We start from the raw sequence: 23,452 nt of genomic DNA on the forward strand, positions 1-23,452 counted from the left end.
CGAAGGTCTGTTAACAGCATATATGAAATAAAAACGTGTTGTGGAAAGTGCACCTAAGTCACAACTACATGGTAACATCCAGAACTGCCCAAGGTAAATAAACACTCTCATACAGTAAATCCGCAAAGTTATCAATAAGTGGCAAACCATACACATGGTATTCCAAATCAAAGCTTCGCGAAATTTTACTAATGTTCATAAGCCACTCTACACATAAAAACAGTCGGCGTGAGGTGATGCAGTGGTTAGCACACTGGACTCCCATTCGGGAGGATGACGATTGAAACCCACGTCTACCCATCCTGACTTACATTTTCCGTGATTTGCCTCAATCGCTTAAGGCAAATACAGTGATGATTCTTTTGAAAAGGCACGGGCGACTCCCTTCCCCTCCTTCCCTAATCCGATGGGATCTTATAAAAATATTTTTTTATGGTTCATTTAAATTTTTATAATTTCTTGCTTCAAAATTTTCGCATATTGGTACTATATTTTCTGTATATATAAAGTAAAGTGTACTATACTGAAGTTCTTTGCACTGTATGTGAGTAATGTATGTAAAATACTGTGTAAACTGTTTATTACGTTAAATAACTTTCTGATGACCTGTCGTATTTAAAAATATTTTGTGTGTATAAATTGTTCATGTTGATGTAAATTTGAGAATTTAAGAAATGATGGTAAAATCTACTCGGGTTGACAGCCGAGTCAATGTGTTGTTTTCCAGCAACGTTTCACCAAGTTTCTTACTTGCCATCTTCAGGCTAAGATAAAGGAAGAAGAAGATCATATCCACCGTTGACTGTAGAAATTATTTATTTCACTCCTGCAATTAAGACCTTTCAGGCAATTTCAAGTGTTACTCGAAAATATTTTGCCTCAGCACATGTCAGACACATGTATACATGTCGGAGGATTTTAAAGTCTGACATGTGCTGAAGCAAAATCTTGTTCAGTACTAGTTGAAAATGCCTGAAAGGTCGAAACTGCAATAATGAAATAAATGATTTCTACATTCAGTGAAGAATATGATGTATTTTTTTTTTAATTGTACGTGACTGTCAATCCCTACCGTAAGAAGTTAATCAGAAGAAGAAGAGTCACAACTTCCGTCCTGAAAATGTCTGCTTTTAGACAGGTAGAAGGGCCGCCACATCACGAAGCACACTTCCAGCCTCTTCATCGAAAGGAATGTGAATCCTGTGGGGTGTTATGGTGGTGGTAGGAGTGCTGTGAAACGCGTATTAGCGGACAGAGACCTGCAGCGAACACTGGACTCGCATTCAGGAGGACGACGGTTCAATCCCGCGTCCGGCCATCCTGATTTAGGTTTTCCGTGATTTCCCTAAATCGCTGCAGGCACATGCCGGAATGGTTCCTTTGAAGGGGCACGACCGACTTCCTTCCCCGTCCCTCCCTAAACCGATGGGACCGATGACCCCGCAGTTTGGACTTTTCCCCCAAAACAATCCTACCCAACCCAACCTGCAGCAAACTAGCGCTACTCGAGCCAGGTCTGGTTTCTGAGTTAAGATGAGAAACGGACTGCAATTATCCTACTCGCATGAGCACGTTTACGAACTGACAGAACGTAAAGATTCGTCTGTATGTATCACGTAGTAGTCATCGCGCCCGGGGAAGTTACTGGCAGCAATTTTTGTTGCTGTATAAATGTCCCGGCACATGTAAGAATTCTCCCTAGCAGAAATGCAACTTCCGTCCCGGTAATGACTGCTTCTTCTCTGAGACAGCTAGAAGATCCCCAACGTCGAGCAGCAGACCTGCACAGCCTTCGTCGTAAAGGAAGCGAACCCACTGGGTGAGAGTGGTGGTGGGATGGGGCGGCGGGTGGGGGTGGCGCTGTAAAACGCGCATCAGTGGCGCCTCCCTCCGCCGCCTTCGTCAGTCAACATTTTCTCCACCTCCACCCCCACTCCTGGCCGGCTGGCGCGGCAGTCGGGAAGCTGTTAAGCGAATAGAAGTCGCGGGGCGAGGAAGCCGCCTGCCGTCTGCGGCGCCATCTGGCGATGAATGCGAGAGCCCGAAGAGGTGCGCTCCGCGGGGGCCAGAAACACCGTCAGCGGCAGCGGGGCATCCGAGGAGGAGGAGGAGGAGGAGGCGCCGGCGGCGAAAAAGGCGCCGATGTGTGTGCGGCGGCGGCTCCTTTATTGATCTGGCGGCGGTTGTGAGGGAAACATGGAATCCCGCCCGCTTTAAAGGATTTGAAATTCAATCTTGCGGGCGGCGCGCGCGTGTGTGTGTGTGTGCGCGCTCTGGAATCGATGCGTTCTCACCGAGCGGCCGCGGTCTCGGCATCGGTGACTCCGCCGTGTTGGGTTGGGAGGTGGAAAGGGGGGAGCTGGAGAGTGGTGTGTGGCCGAGCGAGCGCGGCGCTAGGTCGCCCGTGCCTGGCTCGCTGGCTGCTGGCATCTCAATTCTGCGGCCCGGCCAGAAAACAGGATGATGCATTGCGGCGCGAGGGATAAATATGTAGCAGGGGGGGCGGGCCGGCCTGGCCGCTAGACCGAGAGCCACCCGGCGCAGACGTCGTCAATAATGTATTGAGTGGGGGCGGGGGAGGCAAGGAGGCTGGCGTTGTGGAGCCAGCGTTTGCCGCCGCCTTCGCCACAGCCGAGTGCTCGTTTGTAGTCTTCTCCCCTCCCACCCCCTTTCCTCCTCCCCCTCACCGCCGTATCCGCAGCAGCCTTGAGCGACGACACACTTACTACATGTCGCAAACAGTCGGCACTGAAGACAGCCAGGTACTACTGCTCCGTCTTCCATTAATTATGTCACAAAATCCATAAAACGGGAGCAATACTGTTTTATGGTGTTGGTATTTTACTGTGTAGTATTATGCATTGCCGATACCGCAGACAATCTACAGCTGTCTGAAATGGCAGAGATGTATTCGCAATTTGCGAGTACAATTACACTTCAGCTGTACCATTTACTAGCAACACATGAAATTTTGTGCGACACCGGGACTAGGGGTGACAGTTCTCTCTGAAACAACCGGCCTTGGGTTATATCATCTTTTTCCCACACCAGTTTAACCGGACTGTTGAAACCGCTCAAAATAACCGGTTTCTGAAATAATCGATTTTCGGATTTTCTTCCTATTGTTTCCTGTGAAAAACGTAGTAGTTGAACAAAGATTGAAACAATTTTGATCTCTCGATTTCAAGAAACAGAGAACCAAAATAATAAATGAAAGAGGCAAATAAAACTTAGGCTGGAATTTCCTGGCAGATTAAAACTGTGTGCCGGACAGAGACTCGAACTCGGGACCCTTGCCTTTCGCGGGCAAGTGCTCTGCCAACACACCTACCCAAGCACGACACACGCCTCGTCCTCACAGCTTTACTTCTGCCAGTACCTCGTCTCCTAACTTCCAAAGATTACAGAAGCTCTCCTGCGTGTGGCTTAGTCTGTCCAAGGTTGACTGCTTTTCGCGAGAACGTAATAAGTGGTTCAGTGTCATAACGAGTTATCAATATTCTCCTACTGACTCTAATTTTTAGAAATTCTGCTCAGAAATCATGTTCTAAACTAGGATCACGCCGCCATTTGAGCACTGCGAATAGTCAGTGCTAAAGGATGAAAACTGAGAGTGAAGAACTCTGTTTTTCTTGTTAACACGTCCTTTTTCAAGGACTACAAGCAGATATAGTCTTATTATGTAGACACAGGCAGAAGATCAGTTACGTTCTACTTTTACAACCGTATATGCTGTGAATGAACTGTTGTTAAGTTTTGAATTTGTTACTGTAACCATAATTCCCTTCCTCTTTTATTATTTCACGGAAATGACATACAGCCGGCCGGAGTGGCCGAGCGTTTCTAAGCGCTACAGTCTGGAACCCCGCGACCGCTACTGTCGCAGGTTCGAATCCTGCCACGGGCATGGATGTGTGCGATGTCCTTAGGTTAGTTAGGTTTAAGTAGTTCTAAGTTCTGGGGGACTGATGACCTCAGAAGTTAACTCCCATAGTGCTCAGAGCCATTTGAACCAAATAACATAGAAATCATTAATCTTTCAAAGAAAGTGAATATTGTACTACATTTCTACGTCGTTTCTTAAAAATATTTTCAGGTTAGGGTAGATGCCATTCTGTAACACAAGGGATGGCCGGCGACGACAGCGACAAACTACCGTATAGACCAGGTGGGTGCAAGCCTTGCACACTACGCGTACAAGCTTACCTTAAGCCACGACATACTGCAAGACGGACATTATCATCTCAGCAATGCTGTACGAATACTTACGACAAATATTTTACACATCGCTTTTCCCATCTTCTAAAACAACACAATATTTCAAACGAATGCAAATATTAGAATAAAAATTTCACCGTTTTTTAAAAATATTTGTTTAGAAACGAAAAATTTTAGCACTGCTAATTGAGATTTCGGCTTTTTACTATATTATCAGTAAAAAAACACCTGTTATAGCCAAGACCAAACAAATACCGAGAAACACCGTTTATTCAGAATTAAAAATACCGGCATTGGTTTTAACGGCTTGGTTATTCTCATCTCTAACAGGGGCTTGATTCCAGATTTCCCACTTTCCACCTGTGGTCTCCTTAGTCACTTTGGCTATCGGTGAAAGCCTCCTGGACCGACTCAAACCCTCATATGTCACCTGTGTCCACGTCCTATCCTCGCACATTTGCAATGATTTCCGTATTACATACTACATAGTAACACACAGACCCTGCAGAATTGTAGTACATGCCGTTGCAATGTCCTTCAGATATGCATACATTCTGAAGGACACCGCATGGTGCTATAAAAATGCTTGCATGCCTACAGGTCAAGACGAGAATAATGTTTCTCTCTGCGCAGGAATCAAAGCAAACGCACGCTTATAGTATGGACATGGGTGCTTTGGCGCAGCTGTCGTACACAGGTAGCAGAAATAGTAAAGGCGACCATTCACTACAAGCGGGAAATTTGGGTTCCGATCCTCAAATAAAATGGTTCAAATGGCTCTAGGTACTATGGGACTTAACATCTGAGGTCATCAGTCCCCTAGAACTTAGAACTACTTATACCTAACCAACCTAAGGACATCACACACATCCATGCCCGAGGCAGGATTCGAACCTGCGACCGTAGCAGTCAGTCGGGCGGTTACGGACTGAGGCGCGTAGAACCGCTCGGCCACCGCGGACGGCTCAGATGATGCATGTGGAAAGGTTCTCTATGTTGTTGCGGCCGCCGCAAGACGGGAATTAACAGACTTTGAACACGGAATTTTAGCTGGAGCTAGACGCTTCGTTTACTGCATTTCGGAATTCAATATTCCGCGTTCCACAGTGTCAAGAGTGTACCGAGAGTACCAAGTTTGAGGCATTATCTCTCACAACGGACAACTCAGCGACCGACAACCTTCTCTTATCGACCAAGAGCAGTGACGTTTGCGTAGAGTTGTCAGTGCTAATAGACAAGCAACACTGCATGAAATAACAGCTGAAATAAAAGGAAATGGTTCAAATGGCTCTGAGCACTATGGGACGTAACTTCTGAGGTCATCAGTCCCCTAGAACTTAGAACTACTTAAACCTAACTAACCTAAGGACATCACACACATCCATGCCTGAGGCAGGATTCAAACCTGCGACCGTAGCGGTCGGGTGGTTCCGGACGGTAGCGCCTAGAACCGCTCGGCCACCCCGGCCGGCCAGCAGAAATCAATGTGGGAAGTACGACGAACGTATCCGGAAGGGCATTGCGGCGAAATTTGACGTTAATGGGCTATGGCAGCAGACGGTAACCGCGAGTGCCTTTGCTAACAGCACGACATCGCCTCCAGCGCCTTTCTTGGGCTCGTGACCACGTCGGTTGGATCTTAGACGACTAGAAAACCGTAGCTTGGTCAGATGGGTCCCAATCTCAATTGGTAAGAGCTGATGGTAGGGTTCGAGTGTGGCCCAGCCCCCATGAAGCCATGGGCTGAAGTTGTCAACAAGGCGCTGTGCGACCTGGTGCTGGCTCCATCCATAATGAAGTGGGCTGTGTTTACATGGAATGGAATGGGTTCTCTGGTGCAAAAGAACCCACCATTGTCTGGAAGTGGTTATGTTAGGCATTTGCAGCCATTCATAGACTTAATATTCCCAGGCAACAATGTCATACCACCGGACCACAATTGTTCGCGACTTGTTTGAAGAACATTCTGGACAATTTGAGCTAATATTTGAGCCACTGAGATCGCCCCCACATGAATCCTATCGAATTTTTATGAGACATAATCGACAGGTCAGTTCATGCACAACAACCTGCACCAGCAACACTTTTTCAATCATGGACGGCTGTAGAAACAACATGGCTCCATATTTCTGTAGGGGACTTTCAACGACTTTTTTAGTCCACGCCACATCGAGTTCCTGGCTTCGGTACAACGTCTTCCTGTAACGGGCGTTTGCGTCACTGATGTGTGGTTTTGGAATTCCATCTCGCGTTGCAATTCACAGTTCATGGAGTTCGTCTTGAATTATTTTGATGCTGACAGGGTTCGCGAGTGTGGCATTCACTTCTGCAGTGACTTCTGCAGTTGTCCTCTTATTTTTCGTCACAATCATCTTTAGTGCCTGTCTTTTACGATCACTGACCACACACTTTCGTCCCCGATGTGACTTAGACAATGATGTTCTTCCGCTTTCCCTGCATTCGTTATACATCTTAAATACTGTGCCTCTTGAAGCACCAAACAGTTCGTCTACCTTGATTACGGAAGCGCCCACGTTACGATCACCAACAATTTGTCCATGTTCGAATTCAGTTAACTCCGACATGATACACTCAAAACTGCACAGAACACTTTTCTGACCACGACTGACACTTGCAAATTATTGGGGAAATTTAATGTTGCCGTAGCGAGTACCTAAGGCATGGCTTGGGTAGCAGCCCGGTATTCACCTACTGACTTGAAACCCACATCCAAACTGGCCGGGACGCCAGCTCTCGTCGTTAAACCACCGTTCGGATTCGAACCACGACAGGCGTGTCTCTCCGTCCTGGGAACGGGCGATTTAGCTCGCATTGATATCTGGGCGGATATTTGCAGAGAGAATTGGGATATTGTTGTGCAGAGTAACACAACTTTCGACAGCTACCCGTGACGCCTCCTGTTAGGAGCCTTAAGTAAATTTGTCAGGAGCCCTCGGTAGTATGCACCTGTAACGGTAGCACCTTATGAGCATAATCGGTTCACTCCACCTCACGGTTGTTTCTCTGCCCCGGGGCTGGGTGTTTGTGTTGTCCTCATGATTTCATGACGGTGGCTAAATTGGACTGTGTATAATAATTGGACTGTGTAAAAATTGGGACTTTTGTACATGCGCTGATGACCGTGCATTTGAGCGCCCTACAAACCAAACATCCAATGGCCGTTTCACCAAAACATTCAACACCAGCTTGCGTTTTGACGGTTTGGCCTCTGCCCGTTTCAGCAGTGGAGAAGCCACAGGTTTTCACTGCTTCCTTTAACCTTTTATTTTGGGTCACAGTGTGAGGTAACGGGCGAATTGTGGCGCTCTGAAAAGTTCGGAGTTGGCATCATCGCACGGGCCGCTCGGCTGACCGACCACGTGGTGCCGGACGTTGGCCGAAGCAAGAGGGCTCCAGCCCTATCGCGTGGCTGGAATTTCATGTTGACGCAGTGACGAGGACGGTGCTTTGCGGCTTGCCGGAGCGGCCGAGCGGTTCTAGGCGCTTCAGTCCGGAACCGCCTCGGGCATGGATGTGTGTGATGTCCTTAGGTTAGTTAGGTTTACGTAGTTCTAAGTTCTAGTGGACTGATGACCTCAAATGTTAAGTCCCATAGTGCTCAGAGCCATTTGAACCATTTTTGGTGCTTTGTGTCGATGAAGGAAACGTCTATGCCAGCAGTGCCAAGGATGGCGGACTTTGTGAAAGCATAATAGCAGTCATTTGACAGTTCGTATCGAAATTAATAGTACCCAGATGAATGATGATACCTCAAAGAGAAACATGTGCATTACCATTATTTGCACGATAATTCTGATGGTGTAATCCGATTTTCAATATCTCTATTAGTTTTAAGTTTAGGATCTGACTAAATTATACAAGTAACTCCCAGCAACGAATTTCAAAAATCTAAACACTCCATCCGATTTTCTCGATCGACGTGTCTTTAGAAACTTAATTGGTATTAATTACAGGCATTTAACTTGAATAGCACATGAGTTATTGGAGGTCAAAGCGGCCGATTACTATCGATGGCGTCAGGCCATAAGTACTCCACACTTAAACGACGTCTGCAGCATGCTTATAAATATATTTATTCCTTTATGTCTTTGTTCATATCTGATATATACTAATCATGAAGAAACTGGTCAAATATTTACTGTGTTTTAGAAAGCACAGAGACATTAAGCTACTGGCCTACTTTTGCTTGCTATTCCTTTGATATATGTTTATTTAAATGGCTCTGAGCACTATGCGACTTCTGAGGTCATCAGTCGCCTAGAAATTAGAACTTCTTAAACCTAACTAACCTAAGGACATCACACACATCCATGCCCGAGGCAGGATTCCAACCTGCAACTGTAGCACCAATAAGTGTTTTGCAGAAATACCACATTCTCAAAAGTACTTCTACTATTGTACTCATCATTTAAGGTTGTTAAGATGATACCTGCATATTTTTTTAAATTACTATCTTTCATTTATAAATTTCTACGTAACCAACTGCCGAGTGATAGGAACCTTCGACCATTCGATCCATATGTATATTCGTATTGTGTACTGTACACTCAGCAGTATTTGGCTAGTAATGCGGCAACTACGTAGCCCAGTCCCTAGACAACGAAACCACCCTAAACTTTTAATATTGCAACTCTGAGTCAGAGGGTACGTAGTTGAGGGCCACCATCACACCACACCATTTCATTATTTTATTTGAAAGTCCGCAACAGCGATACACCCAGCGGTTGTTTGTGATGAATAGAAGCATAAAGAGCTCATTTAGAATGACAAAACACAGTTGTAGCATTTTTCTCTACTGCCTCTTCTCGATGAGCTTTATGAACGGGTGTGAGCAGTTGCGGATCCCAACGGGTGGTGACTTTTCTCATGTTCAAAATGACGTGAAACATACTGAAAACTCTACACTAACTTACTGGCAGTTTTATGACTGTACCTAGACTGTGAAACGCCATCCTTTGAGCACCATGCCCTCCTCTTCCCTTGGGGCACATTTTCTTTACAGACGTTGTATCACTTCGTTCATTGTCATTCGGACTTCTCTGACCGTACTGAAAGTGATGTGGGTACGCCTACCGCCTACGCAGCGAGATGAACACTACATCATAGGGAAGCGGTTACATAACTCACAGGCCCCAGCCATCCTGCAGACAGAGTGCAAATTGGCAGCGATTTGCCTCATCACCAGACTGCATCCCACGCGTCCATAGGACGCAAGGACCCACTCTCCTCAGCGCGTCACGTGATTCAAAATAGTGCCTATGAAATCCTGGTGCTCGGGCTGTATTTAGGACGACCCTTGAACCTTGACGAGCAGTTAATTCCAAGTGGTCTTCCTTGGTTAGACGCCAAATGGAGTCGCGTTCCATGGATAAGGAATTCACTTCGGATCCGCAGCGATGACGACGCGGTGTTTCATGACACTGATCAGCTAGAGGACTTGTAAGATTTCTTGTGTTTGTTTCTACCCTTGACTTGACTGTGTTTCATCGTACTGGAACTGTGAAAGGAACTGTGACTAAACCACACGATGTCTAACTGCACAAAACTTAAACTTCGCGCTGTCCCGTCTGGACTTGAACTTCGGCTAGCGCAGCACATTGAACATTTACTAGTTACTGATATTTTCTAGCAATATTTGTTTTCTTCCTATAGCTTTTCGTCAATATTGATGTTTATTCGCTCTTCCGAGAAGGCCTTTCACCTTCCTAGTAATGTTAGTGTTATTTAAGTACTTGAGAAGAGACTTGCTTTTCAATTCAGTTTATTCCTTCTCAAGAAGTAATTGTTTTCTCAAATGATTAATTCTTATGTTGTACTGGAGGATAGGTCAGAGTAAAAGTATTCTCTCTTTTTAAATAAACTTTGTTCCACCAGTGTAGGTAAACATTTCTTGCCTGCCAAACCATGCAGGCACAACAGAAAGCGCCTAAGTCACCTAACCACTGTGCCATATAATAGTGCATTCTTCCACCAACTGGGTATGGACTGTCGTAGCGTTGTTACCTTTCAAATACAGAAAACCCATTACTGTACTTTCTTGGTGGTTTGCGCCGTCTGGTTTTGGCCCTCTATCGGCATGCTTCGGTACTGTCGCTCATAGATTTCCGTGTGTTACGTGATAGCAGACTTGTACGGGCACGCAAACAAAAAAAATAATTCTATAATTTATGATTTTGATATGATAACTAAAACTTTATGACTGCCTTTGATACATGATATTCAGGATTCACAAACGTGGATGAGGCACTGACAATGTGTTCACCAAAATGTGTGCCAGCAGTGTGTGTTCTGCGATATAGCTAAAATATTTACCTTCGTTTATTGTATAGTATTTCTCTCTGTTGGTCACAATGAAAACCTCCCTTTTAATGATGCAAGCCTCCCGTGTAGCTTTTAAAAATAAATTAACGAACGTAAGTATTTAGACTGTGTGCTTTGTATTGTCTGTGCGCTGTGCAACGGGTGAGACGAGTGGGCAATATCTCTTACAGGTCAATGCTGCCTATTCATACTCTCGGAAGTTGCCCCAAGAAGTTAGAATATTGATGTTATTTAGCATGAACGAGAGGCAAGAGTATTTAACTGTGTGCCTATGCACATACTATAGCAGTAGATCAAAAAAGAATTAGAAACTTATAGTCGAAACAAAACTGACTTGCACAAGAACAATGGAATTACATACAGAGTGGCTGTTGCGGATGATGGAAGTTGGGTTGCCTGTCTTAATGTGCACGAAATAAGCTCACCGAAAAAAGAAAGTTACTCATTCCAGTATGAAAGCACAAATGAATCGTTAAGCCATCACGAGTGGTGTGCATGTTCAATCGTGCGCGCACTGACTCTACGTGAGCATAAGGTACTAGCGATCAATGAGACATTTATGGTATGTTTCAAGAGGACGTTGTGTGAACTTTCTGTGTTATTGCTTCGCGGTGGACTGTTCAAAGTGCCTAAAGGCAGTGCTGTAACTCACATGGCCACTGAACACGGCTTCAGAACTGTTATGAGTGAAACATCCTGTCTGAGAGGAACCGGAAAAGAGCTACACTAGTTGTGAATGAAAATCGCTTCGAAACTCGACAGGAATTGCCACAGGTAGTGAATGACCGTCCATCGCAACCTGCTATCGAGAGAACATAGCGATGAAAAGAGCACGCAATGAACATTTGGAGTCCGTCATCTCGCAAGAGGACACTGATACCCCTATTTCTCAAACCAACAACAGAAAGTTTCATCGGGCTTGAGGAATACGCGACTGGTTTTCTGGACACTCCCTCACCCATTACATCTCGAATTGGCTGCGAAATTACCTAACTTGAGTGTCATAGAAAATCTGTAGAACTTGTTGGAACAGCGGGCAGAACGCCGACACAGCATCCCGGCAATTTGCGGAATTGTGAGATCAAATTCCCACCGAGTAGCTTGACTTGGGTGCGACGTACCTGGAAAGCCCGTGGACGCACTTGCTAACCGAATACAGACTTATCAAGTCCAACAGCGCAATTACACGGTATGAAATGATGCTTGTAATGATTTCTCTAGAAGTGACTAACTGTTGTCTAGTGAGCTTATGGTTAGAGTTTTATAACGGCTACACTAGGTAACAAAATACCAATAAGAAAATCGAATGTGGCCGCTATAGTTGCCATATGTTTGTGCATCCATTTACTATACGACAAGTATCTTATCAGAAACGTACCTAATAAACATTCGGAATTTTGAATACTAGTCTAATGTTACGCTTAAATTGTTCGTACTGTTTCATAAATAAATGAAAAAGTGTTTTAACACATGTTGTACTATACTGTTTACGAAGCTGGCGACCCGGATCTAACGTAGGAATATTAATGATATTGTATTTTCATCTGGCTCCCTCAATGAAGTTTCGGCTATGTGTGCAGACTGTATCATAATTAATGGCGAAAACCGAATCTCGCGAAAATATCCGATAACCGAAGTAAACACGTTTCAATAAGCGAGCCGTTTGCGGGATAACTGCGATTCTGTGTGCAGGAGCCGTCACTGACGTCATTATGAAGTACTGCTTTAGTTGGCAAAAAAGTACTTGAAATGTAAACCTTTCGATTAAACCTTTCCATCTAATTAGGCTCTTATTTCACGAACGTGGTATATGAATAGTGAGCTACCGGCATGTTTTGCTTTTGTTTTAAGAGGAAAAGAAAGAAGTAGCGTATGCCAACAATATGTAACTAATCCACCCACATTTTGCAGGTATCACAATTATGATTACCTCTGGTGCAGATACATTTCAGCAGAGAATGTCGGAGCTTTAAAGATCCGGTTTGTAATTAGTCCTGAGTATGAAATTTAATAAGACCAAAATAATGGATTATCACCAAATGCAAATGACATTTGAGAATGTAGTCATTCGTCTAAACTGCACAACAGAATTGAGGTATCTCTTTCTACAAAGCCCATAATGTCCCTATTTCAATGTATACATGTGAAACTGGGCTCAAACGTGCTTACAACTTTTCTCTGTACTTGTGCAAAAGCGTGGCGCATTGTGGCATCACCCTCATGCTCGTCGACGGTTCAACCTGCGATGTGTCGACATACGCGGAAAAGTGGCCACAGCTCAGAAGTTCAGGTGACGTGTACAGTGGGTTAATGACGTAACATTGCCACCAAATTTACGTAAAATTCTGTCAAACGCCACTGTGGACGTCTCACGCGATGGGAAGGGTGTCACCCACCTTACCCACAAGTAGCAACTGGGCAGGTTGGGTGCACTCGGGGATAATTTACTGAGCAAAACCATCCCACCCAGAAAACAAGATAATATGAGATATAAAAAATTAAATCAATAAAAAATTAATCACATAATGAACTCTAGTTCGAGAAACACGTAATCATTACTTTTAGCTCATTTCAATCCACTGTACTATAGTTTAATATCACCATCCTCTAAACATTCGAAGTCCAATTCACTTATTACTTTATTAAAACTGTCTGGGAAAAAATTTAAATTTATTATCAAGTTCAATAAAAATTTTCCTTCCATATCTAGCATTTAAATGTTCCCATACTGTAATGTAATAAATTCATTTTCCCCTAGCTCACCGAACTTTATAAACCAATCAGAATTTCTTGCGTTATTTTTCCTCATCAGCAGAGAGTTCATTTATATAGAATAAAGAGATAACAATATCACAAATTTTCACTCAAAATTCTATGCTGAGCATCATATGTTAAATTTTTCTTACCACACATGACTATGTAGGCAACCGTATCTTTTGGAACTTTATTATTAACAGTGGCAACTAATTTCATTGTAGTTTTCTGTGTAGCTTACACATTCATTCTCTTAGACATATTTATAACAAAAATAGGATAATTCTCAATAAGAGTGGAGGGATTTCAATGGACATTGTTATTGAATTGAGTGACTCTCTTATAAGAAAGCAAAGTATCGAATACTTTCAGATAATTATTTGGTGGATCAAGATTCCAAAATTCTTGTGGAAAAACTTTATTCCTTCCATTTTTCACATACATATTTCGTAATTTAATATGAGTGAATAAAGAAGAATCAATTAGTTTATTATTTCTTTGATTAGTTTGGAAAACAACGAAAATAAAGTAAGGCATATCAAATGTTGCAAAAATTATAATAATTTGTAATATCTACTTCAAAAATTCTTTTCCATCTGTTTGTGCTTCAAAGAAAGAAACTGGAATTTTTAGATGTTTTAATCTTTCTTCTTCCAGCTCTAGTGAATATTCTGGTTCATACTTCATGACATAAACACAAATTTCCATAACTTCTACTACAATTTTACCTTCTTTTCGAAGTGTATCTTTTATTTCAATTCCAGCATCCTTTTTATCAGTCCATCTAAGAATAGCATCTCCAGCACTTGAACTCCAAGTGAATGTTACTCTTAAATCTTCTTCCCACATGCCTTCTTTATAATATTTGTAAAATCCACCAAACAAATCTAGTGGTAAAAGTACTTCATTTTTCTTACTTTTTATCTTACCATTATTAAGGATATAACCTTCCATAGTTAACTCACAAGCTGTAGGCGAAGGTAATCTCATAAGGACAGATGAAGAAATTAATGGATGTTCCACTCTAGACAAAATATTGTTTCCTTTCTTTATAGTGATGATCTCAAACAATTTTGTCATATAGTTATCAATTTTTTATTGGCTTTTCCATCACATGATGCATAATCTGTACCATCAGCACCACTAATACTAAAACTCATATATAATTGATCATGATTTCGATGAAACCATCCATCTCTAATATTTCTATTAATCTCTGTGTTCCTATTGGGAACATTTAGATTATTTTTTGTTTTCTCATTCTCTTTTTTTTTTTTTGAATGAATAAATTTTTCAAATTTTTTCAAACTATACTGACCAGTTGGAATTTCTCTTGTTTCTCCATCACAGTTGATTAGATTAGATTAGATTAGTACTTGTTCCATAGATTATGAATACGACACTTCATAATGATGTGGAACGTGTCAGGTTAACAAAAGGTGTCTATACAAGATATTACATTAAACAAAATATTACATGACACACAATATTTTTAATTTTTTTGTGGGGGTTGGGAAATTACCCACTTACTATATCCAAAAATTCATCTAATGAGTAGAAGGAGTTGCTGTTAAGAAATACTTTTAAATTCCTTTTAAATGCTATATGGCTATCTCTCAGACTTTTGATGCTGTTAGGTAAGTGACCAAAGACTTTTGTGGCAGCATAATTTACCCCCTTCTGAGCCAAAGTTAGATTTAACCTTGAGTAGTGAAGATCATCCTTTCTCCTAGTGTTGTAGCCATATACACTGCTATTACTTTTGAATTCGTTCAGATTGATAATAACAAATTTCATAAGTGAATATATATATTGTGAGGCTACAGTGTAGATTTATAGCTCTTTAAATAAGAGTCTGCAGGATGATCTTGGATAAGCTCCAGCAATTATTCTGATTACACACTTTTGTGAAATGAACACGATTTTACTCAATGATGAGTTACCCCAGAATGTGATGCCGTATGAAAGTAGAGAATGAAAATAGGTGTGGTAAGCTAATTTATTCAGATGTACATAGCCAAAATTTGCAGTGACCCTAATAGCATAAGTAGCTGAACTCAAACGTTTCAGCAGATCCTCAGTTTGTTTTTTACAGTTCAACTCCTCATCAATGCTTTAGACTGCTTTTGATTGCTTTTGCGTTTGCTTGTGCCTTTGTTCAGCAGGTTGCACAGGGTCGGCATGGTTACAATCAGATTTGGTGTGGTTAATTGAAGGGGTGGACAGATGCCCTTCCTGTCGCCACCCTGTACCACCTGGGATGGAATCAGTGTAGCCAAGTGTTCTGTGTCTAGTGTAAACCAAAATATAGAGCAAACGTGTTTCAAATGTCTGCAAGTCGTGAACTGAGGCGGGACGTGGGGCCCAGCCCAGTATTCACCAAGCGGTATGTGGAAAAACGACTGAAAACCGCATCCAGTCTGGCCAGCACACAGGCCTCGTCGGTAATCCGCAGGGCGGATTCGATCTGTATCATGCATGCCTTCCTGAATCCAGGAAGCAGTGCATTAGTGCTCTCGGCTAACCTGCTGGGTGTTTCTCCACCACAATATAATTTATTACTTTTCGATGTAATATTTGGAGTTAAAGAAGTTGCAACATTACTAAAACTGTCTCATGTAGGTACAGTTAATCTCATTTTGAGAACAGATAACCTGTCCCTCAGTTGAAATAAGCTGCTTATTTACTATTAAAAATTTTATTTAATTAAACGAATACTGATTGAGAACCAAAAATAAGAATTCCTGAAAAGAAAAGAAATCAAGAAATAAACATGGTAGACTTTAAGCAAATTCTATTCGATGTGCAATTATAGGACCAAGTGGTTGTGAAAAAACTACATTACTGATCTGTAGTTATATTATAGCACGTGTAGTTTTGAATTGGAATAAAATTAATCATTTGTACATTTATTCTAAAAGTTTAGATCAACCAAAATATCACGAATTCATAAAAAGATCTGAAAAAATTGAAGATGGGTGTAACAAAACCACTACTGCTTTTATTGAAAATAATGCAGAAATTATTCCATCAGATTAATGACAACAAAAGTATGTAGTAGTATTTGATAATTTCATTCTTAAAAAGCAAGACACAGAGGATATTTTACTAGAGGAAGACATAAAGGACTAGATTGCATTTGATTAGCTCAAACTTACTCAAAAATACTCAAAGAGTTAGATATACAATTATTGTTTTAAATATCTTTACACAAGATGACAAATTTAAATTATATTTATCATGAGTTTGTTGGTGGTGATTTAAAGTGTAATGAATTTAAGAAATGAGTAGTAAATGCTGTAATGAACAATTTGGATTTTTTAAGAAAGACATGACTAGAAAACGAAATGAAGGGAAGTTCAGAAATAATATAAACGTTAAATATAAACACAAAACGTTCACCGCAAATGTTAAAAAATGTTTAACTAATGTTTTTTCATTTCTATTAAATGTTCACAAAATATGATGAAGAAGTTAAGAAAGAAAGGCGAAATAGGAGAGTAAAAGAACAGTTAAAGAAGATTTTCAAAATAGGAAAACAACCAAGAACAGAACCAAGAAGAGAATATAAAAAATGTTAAAAAAAGATTAACATGTTGCTGATTCAATTGAAACACTTAAACAAAGTATCAACAGATTAGGTGATAGTGATTTGAAAGCTATTGAAGAACACAGAGAAGTTGAAAAGCAAATGGTTCCTTGTTCTCATTGTCAGTTAGAAGAATTAAATGATATACCACCAGTTAAACAATATGAAAATCCAAAGAATGACTATACTTAAAGTGAATAAGAAGTAACAGATGTATTACTGAAGTATGGACAAGAGAGAGAGAAAAAGGATAAAAATGTTAGAGAATAAATATAAGCAAAAGAATGTTACAATATATTAATCACAGTGAAGATAAAGAATTTGGATAAAAACCTGTTGGTTCATTTAAATTCGTTGGTAAATTACCTGTAAAATTTGATGGAGATAAATTAACTCTTGATCATAGGATATAGAAAGATACAGATGGATTAATGAATCTTTTAATTAAGAAAAAGATAACTATGGAAGACATGAATACATCATTTACAGGTTCTGATTTATCAAACTGTACAGATATATTACACAATTCAGGAGAATTATATTCTTATAATAAAGCAAATAAAATAAAATCGAGTAAAGTAAATAAATTCATATATTTGATAAGGGAAATTGTTGATGTCTTTCCTTGAGCACTGAGAGAAATTAATTTAGATGATTCATTGCAAAGTGAAGGAGAAAAATTTGGTGAAGGCTTAGTAAAAAAATTCAGAAAAACCAATCGAATGTCAGGATGAATGATGTCCATTAATTAATTGATAGATTAGTTGTAATTCATGGGGAAGAATTAGCTGGAAATAAAGTTATCACAATGACAAAGTTGGGATAATGCAAATGTTGACAAATGAATTTTGTTATTTCGTCATCAGCAATCCAAAAGGAATTCCATATTTGATTAGGGGGAAAAGTATTAGTCAATTTGCTTTAAAATAATGTACCAATGCCTGAGATGCACCTTCCAGCCGATAAATTTTTCAGGCCTTTCACTAAGCTAGAAAAAAGAGTAGTACACTGAGATCAAGGAATAAATATATTAGACGAAGCTGGCAAACAACATGACATATCTATTGCGATCACAAATATTTAGAAAAAAAACATGAAGCTTATAAAGCACATCAATTAGCTGTGAAAGAAAGAATGCATGAAAGTGATGCAAATTAGGAGAAAAAGTTACAGCCACAGCAGTTAGAGACATTATGTATGGGAAGAGAAAATTAGGTATAGGCTTAGGCATGGATGACAATGAGGAGGATAAACCAGTGTCTAGCATTTGCAGTTCTAGTTCTAAGAAATATGGATTATCATGTTTTATTTTAGTGTATTCCAGATCATCAAAAATCACCTTTTTTATCATTTTGTAAATCATCAATTTGTTATTGCAAATTCATAAAACAATCGAAAGTATTATCATGAACAAATCGTTCACCTCAGAGGTAACGAAAAGTCAGCTATTCATTGATAAATAATGCCACTTTTTGGTTGTAAGTTAGACCCACCTGGGCCACTATCCAGAAAAGATTAATCCTTATAAACTTTTTAATATATGCAAATGAATAACTTTTCAATTGATTACACTTTTCTACCTAGTGGCAAGACTAAACCAAACTCAACTACATTTAAACTGAATAATGATCAATTAAATAGTATTTTTAACTGACACAGAAAAAACAATGGTAGAGAAAAAAAACTGGTGGTAATTTACCCATTACACTACATATTTGTGTTGTGACATAAATTATTGAATATCTAACAAAAAAGAAAGAAGGCACTGGATTCACACAACATGACGGTGGATTTCTTCCATTACTATTAGCTGCATTACCTTATCTAGCAACTATTGATTCACTTCCTGGTGTGTCTACAGGAATTGCAAATGCAGTAATAAACAAGAAAAAAGCTGATGCAGAATTAGCTGAACAGAAAAGATATAATCAGTCAATAGAAAAGAAGGATGAAGGATCTAGAAAAAGTTTCAAACAGTTAATTGATTTCTATCCTAATGCTCTAAATAATTTCGATATAGAAGAATTAGTGAAATTAAAAATTAAACAGTGTCATGGAATTTTTATGATTGATGAGTTACCAAGTCACCCTAGAGAATCCGAATCTGGAATAGTAATTTAGAAATGTCTGATCATGTTCATTCTCATTGGAATTTTTGTTATAAGAATAAAGATATAAAATTTGTTTTTGGTTCATTTGATAGTAATATACCAATTAAAATAGTTAACTATTTGGGACAAAATGGCCTATACTACAATACTGAGGGAATACAAAAATTTTAATGGATAATTTGTGGTTATTAAATCTATTTGCATTGAAATTGCTGTCAGATAATTTCAGATTTAATGATATGTTGATAATATTAAAAAAAACATTTTTGCAAATATACTCATTAACGAAATTCAGTCTTCAGAGCCAAAAACTGACAATGAAGTCTTTTAAAAATTTGAATCAAATATCAAAGATTTTAAGTCTTTAATGGTCCCAAAAAAGTAATCTAATTAAACAATTTCATAAAGTATTTAAGGCTGAGTTTAAAGTAATTAGAGGTTGTATTGGCTTTAAAGGTAGAAGAATTGAAAATGTAAATGACTCAACTGATGCAAAGGATATAGTTAAAAACATTATTTACAGAATGAGTTATCAAATGTTACAAAACCCAAATGTATGAGTATTCTTAAACAGTTGAAAAATTATGTTAGTAAAACTAACCTAACTAATTACTTTACAAAAAAGGAACTAGAAAAACCTTTTTCTGATTATTTCTCCAAAACAGATTCAACTCCCTACTTAGATGAGTTAAAGAATCTTTGAGACAATGTATATGATAATCAAGTTATTGAACTTACATTTATAAATGGAGGGGAACAAAAGGCTTGATTTGACTATGTCTTCATGAGTAAAGGAATTATTGTTGTTGGTAATAATACAAACAGAGATTTAAAATATGATGACTTTTAAATCACTGTAACTGTGGCTCATAAATTCTACCAAATAAATAATAGTAATCAGTCAATAATAGTAATCAAATCAAGTTTTCTCACAATAAGATTAAAAGATTACATTAGAACTGTTCCAGTTGATGTAAAGTTAATAATATTTGGTGATATAATTTAAATCTTATTAAATTTTATTCTATGTAAATGGATAATCGTAATCACATCTACTGTATGAAGTGTAAAATATTTGCTGTGACTCATAATCCTCAGACTCATCACTAAAAATGGACATCTGAGGATAGAAGGTCTTGCCATAGTATGTAAAACTAGAAAGAGTAAGTTTGTAAAAAAAAATATTTGTAGGTGAACATGGTTCTAAGACAGCTTCAGCAGTCAGAGAAGGGGTGAGAATACCTCTCACCCCTCATATTCGTGAAGAAATTATTAATTAATTACAGAAGCCAATAAGAAACCCTTTTAAACAAAGAAATGTAATTTCTCTAAATATTGATGATCTATGGCAAAAAATCTAGTCAAAATAGATTCCAGCAAAGTGAAAGGAATTTCAAAGATAAATTGATGATATAAACATTTATTAATTGTTATTGACATATTTTCTAAATTTACTTGAGCTATCCCAGTAAAAGTTAAAACAAGTAAGAATATAGTTGAGGCTTTTGAAAAAATATCCATTGCTAGAAAGCCAAAAAATTTACAAACAATTAATGGCAAAGAATTCTATAATAAATAATTTAAACAATTGATGATGAGTGTAACATTGACCATTATTCAAATTTTAGTGAATTAACATTGTCTGTTGTTGAAAGATTTAAAATAACAATTAAAGAAAAGATGTGGAAAAGATTTTCTCTTAGAGGAAATTATAAGGGGGTTGACTTGGTTGAAAATTTGTTGGGGAATACAATGACACAAGACATTCAACTATAACCAATAGAAGTTAATGAGAAAAATTTGAGACCTATCTGGATGGCGGATCTAGTGTCTCCTAAATTTAAAAAAGGAAATAAAGTAAGGATCAGTAAATATAATGACTTTTCCAAAAAGGATATACTGCGAACTTGTCAACACAAATTTATGAAATGGAATCCGTTATTCATTCTAATGCAGTCACATACAAATTGCAAGATATAGATGGAAATTTGTATGAGCAAGAGCTGGAGAAAACAAAACATCCAGATGTGTATATTGTTGAAAAAGTTTTGATAAATAAGGGAGATAAAGTGTATGTTAAATGGTTAACTATTTTGTAAATAATTTATTTTATTTTGTTCTTTATATGATCATAGTTTTAATTGATGGTAAAGCCTCATGAATAACCCAACATTTAAATTCTTTTGCTTCTTATTTTCTAGCAGATAAAGTAGGAGGATAAAGACCAGATTCTCTAACGAATATTGTATTTGGTTACATATTTTAAGGTGTGCTATTGAATAGTACCACTTGATTTAACAAATTTTCTAATGAAACACGATCATCTTTATCAATATTTATTCGGATGGTTTGTCGTGGATTGTCATTTCATAAAATTTTTGCAACATCTTTTGTTTTAAACCATGAACTATTATTTTCATCAATAATCACAGACACTTGCTTACCATTGCATGCAAGCTTGTTATTAATGAAGTGTACAATCGACTCCATATATATAGAATAAAAATGCAGTAGATAAATTAAAATTCTATCATAAGATCATCAAAATTATGTCATAAATATTTTTTTCTTCTCATTTATTTAATCAACAATATTGTTGGATTGGCCACATAATGTCTAACAAAGTAAGACAGACAGTTGAAGTGCATATTGTATATTTCTTTTCTTTTGGCTACTCTGTGTATACCAAAATTAGTGTTATGCATATTCTCTACTAATTTGTAATCTGTGCACTTGTATTTTCTGACAAAAAATATTTTATCGTCTTTAGGTCTTCCACTATTATAACTGCATAATATTCCTGAAAGATGATTTTCAGGTAATATGCCACTAACTTTGAAATAGTTTTTCTTGGCATATTGATTAGATATACCAATGTAATCAATTTGGTCTCTCTTCATTTCTACCATGTCGGATATTGCATGTCTTAAGTGAAGGAATTCTTTTTCCTTTCCATTTAATTCTTTAGCTTGATGTCGAACAATATTTTTAGGTCGAATGGCCAACTGTTTAGCTTGAATTATATTGTATTCTGATGTATACTTCAGATAATCGAAAAATATTTTTTCTAGAGTTAAGTAACATTTTCTTATTTGTTTACATTGCTCTGTATTGAATGTCATTACAGATTCTTAAAAATTCTCAATGGTTAATGAAAATGATTTCTTTTGTACTTCATTATTAATCTTAAGATTCCTATTTCATTTTGAGTATATTCGTATTCTAAAGCTAGTGGATCATTTTTCTTGATTTCTGTATATGGAAATTCATTATCTTTCAAAAATTTTACACAATGTTTTTTGCTTTGTCAAAATTTTCTGTGGTCATATAATCGACCATGAGGATATATAAAAATAACAAAATATCGTCAGTAATTAATACACTTTTTTCTTCAAACAAAGGAAACCAAATAACTCTAAACCAACTTAGTAAACTTAATTCATAACTCGTCTCTTGAATGAACTCAAAAGTATTCAATGTGGGTGAAGTTGAAGTTGATGGAATTGTTTACATCTATATAGAATAAAATTTTAATAGTCTTTTACGTTTTTAATCTTTTAAATATCACTACTGTATGGGATTTATTTAAATTTGACATTTCTGTCAACACAAATAGTAAACCATGAGAAAGAAGTTGAGTGTAATATTTGCAATGAATATTTTAAACTAACTTTAACCATAGAACATTTGACAAGGTGGATCCAAAATGTAAAAGTAAATGATATAGAATTATTGTAGGAAATAGAAAACTCTGGTTCTCTCTATTTATGAATGAAAAAGTAGCAACAAATCATAATTTACCTATCAATAATTTACCAAAAACGTTACAAACTTACATTAAAGCCTACTCATTATTTTTAAAATGTTCTCACTCTATGAACAAATGTTAGACATTTGGGAATCCAACAAAAAGCAACTAAGTTATTTTATTTGCAGAAGTAATGTGTTATGAATATTTTCTTTACATTAGAAGTTATAGACAAATTATTTAATTTTTAATATCCGTAAGGCACTATATCATAATTTGCTCGAAAAACTCTTATCATACTGAAATGAGAATGATTTCTTAACGTGTTTGTTGACTAGATTTTTAGTATAAACATCTCGTTATCTGATTTAACTCTAACTGTATATTTCCTTTGACTTCACTCTCTATGAGTTGTATCATAGATTCGCCGTTCAACTTCTAAATATCCTGGTAATTTAATGAGAATCCTTTTATTTTCTTCACAGAACTTTCAACGTTTATTGTCATAATAATGACGTTTTTGGGCATTTGAATCACAATTTGTAATCCAACTCATCTGTCCATTCGTTCAACATACAGCCTTTCTCTAAATTGAGTGTGACATCATCTGTATATACTACAATATCAGTGACAAAATATATAACATTTCTACTTAGTTAATTTAACCTATTAACAATCAAAGTCACACAT

The sequence above is a fragment of the Schistocerca americana genome, chromosome 1, assembly GCF_021461395.2.
Source record: "Schistocerca americana isolate TAMUIC-IGC-003095 chromosome 1, iqSchAmer2.1, whole genome shotgun sequence".
NCBI classification, from domain to species: Eukaryota; Metazoa; Arthropoda; class Insecta; order Orthoptera; family Acrididae; genus Schistocerca; species Schistocerca americana.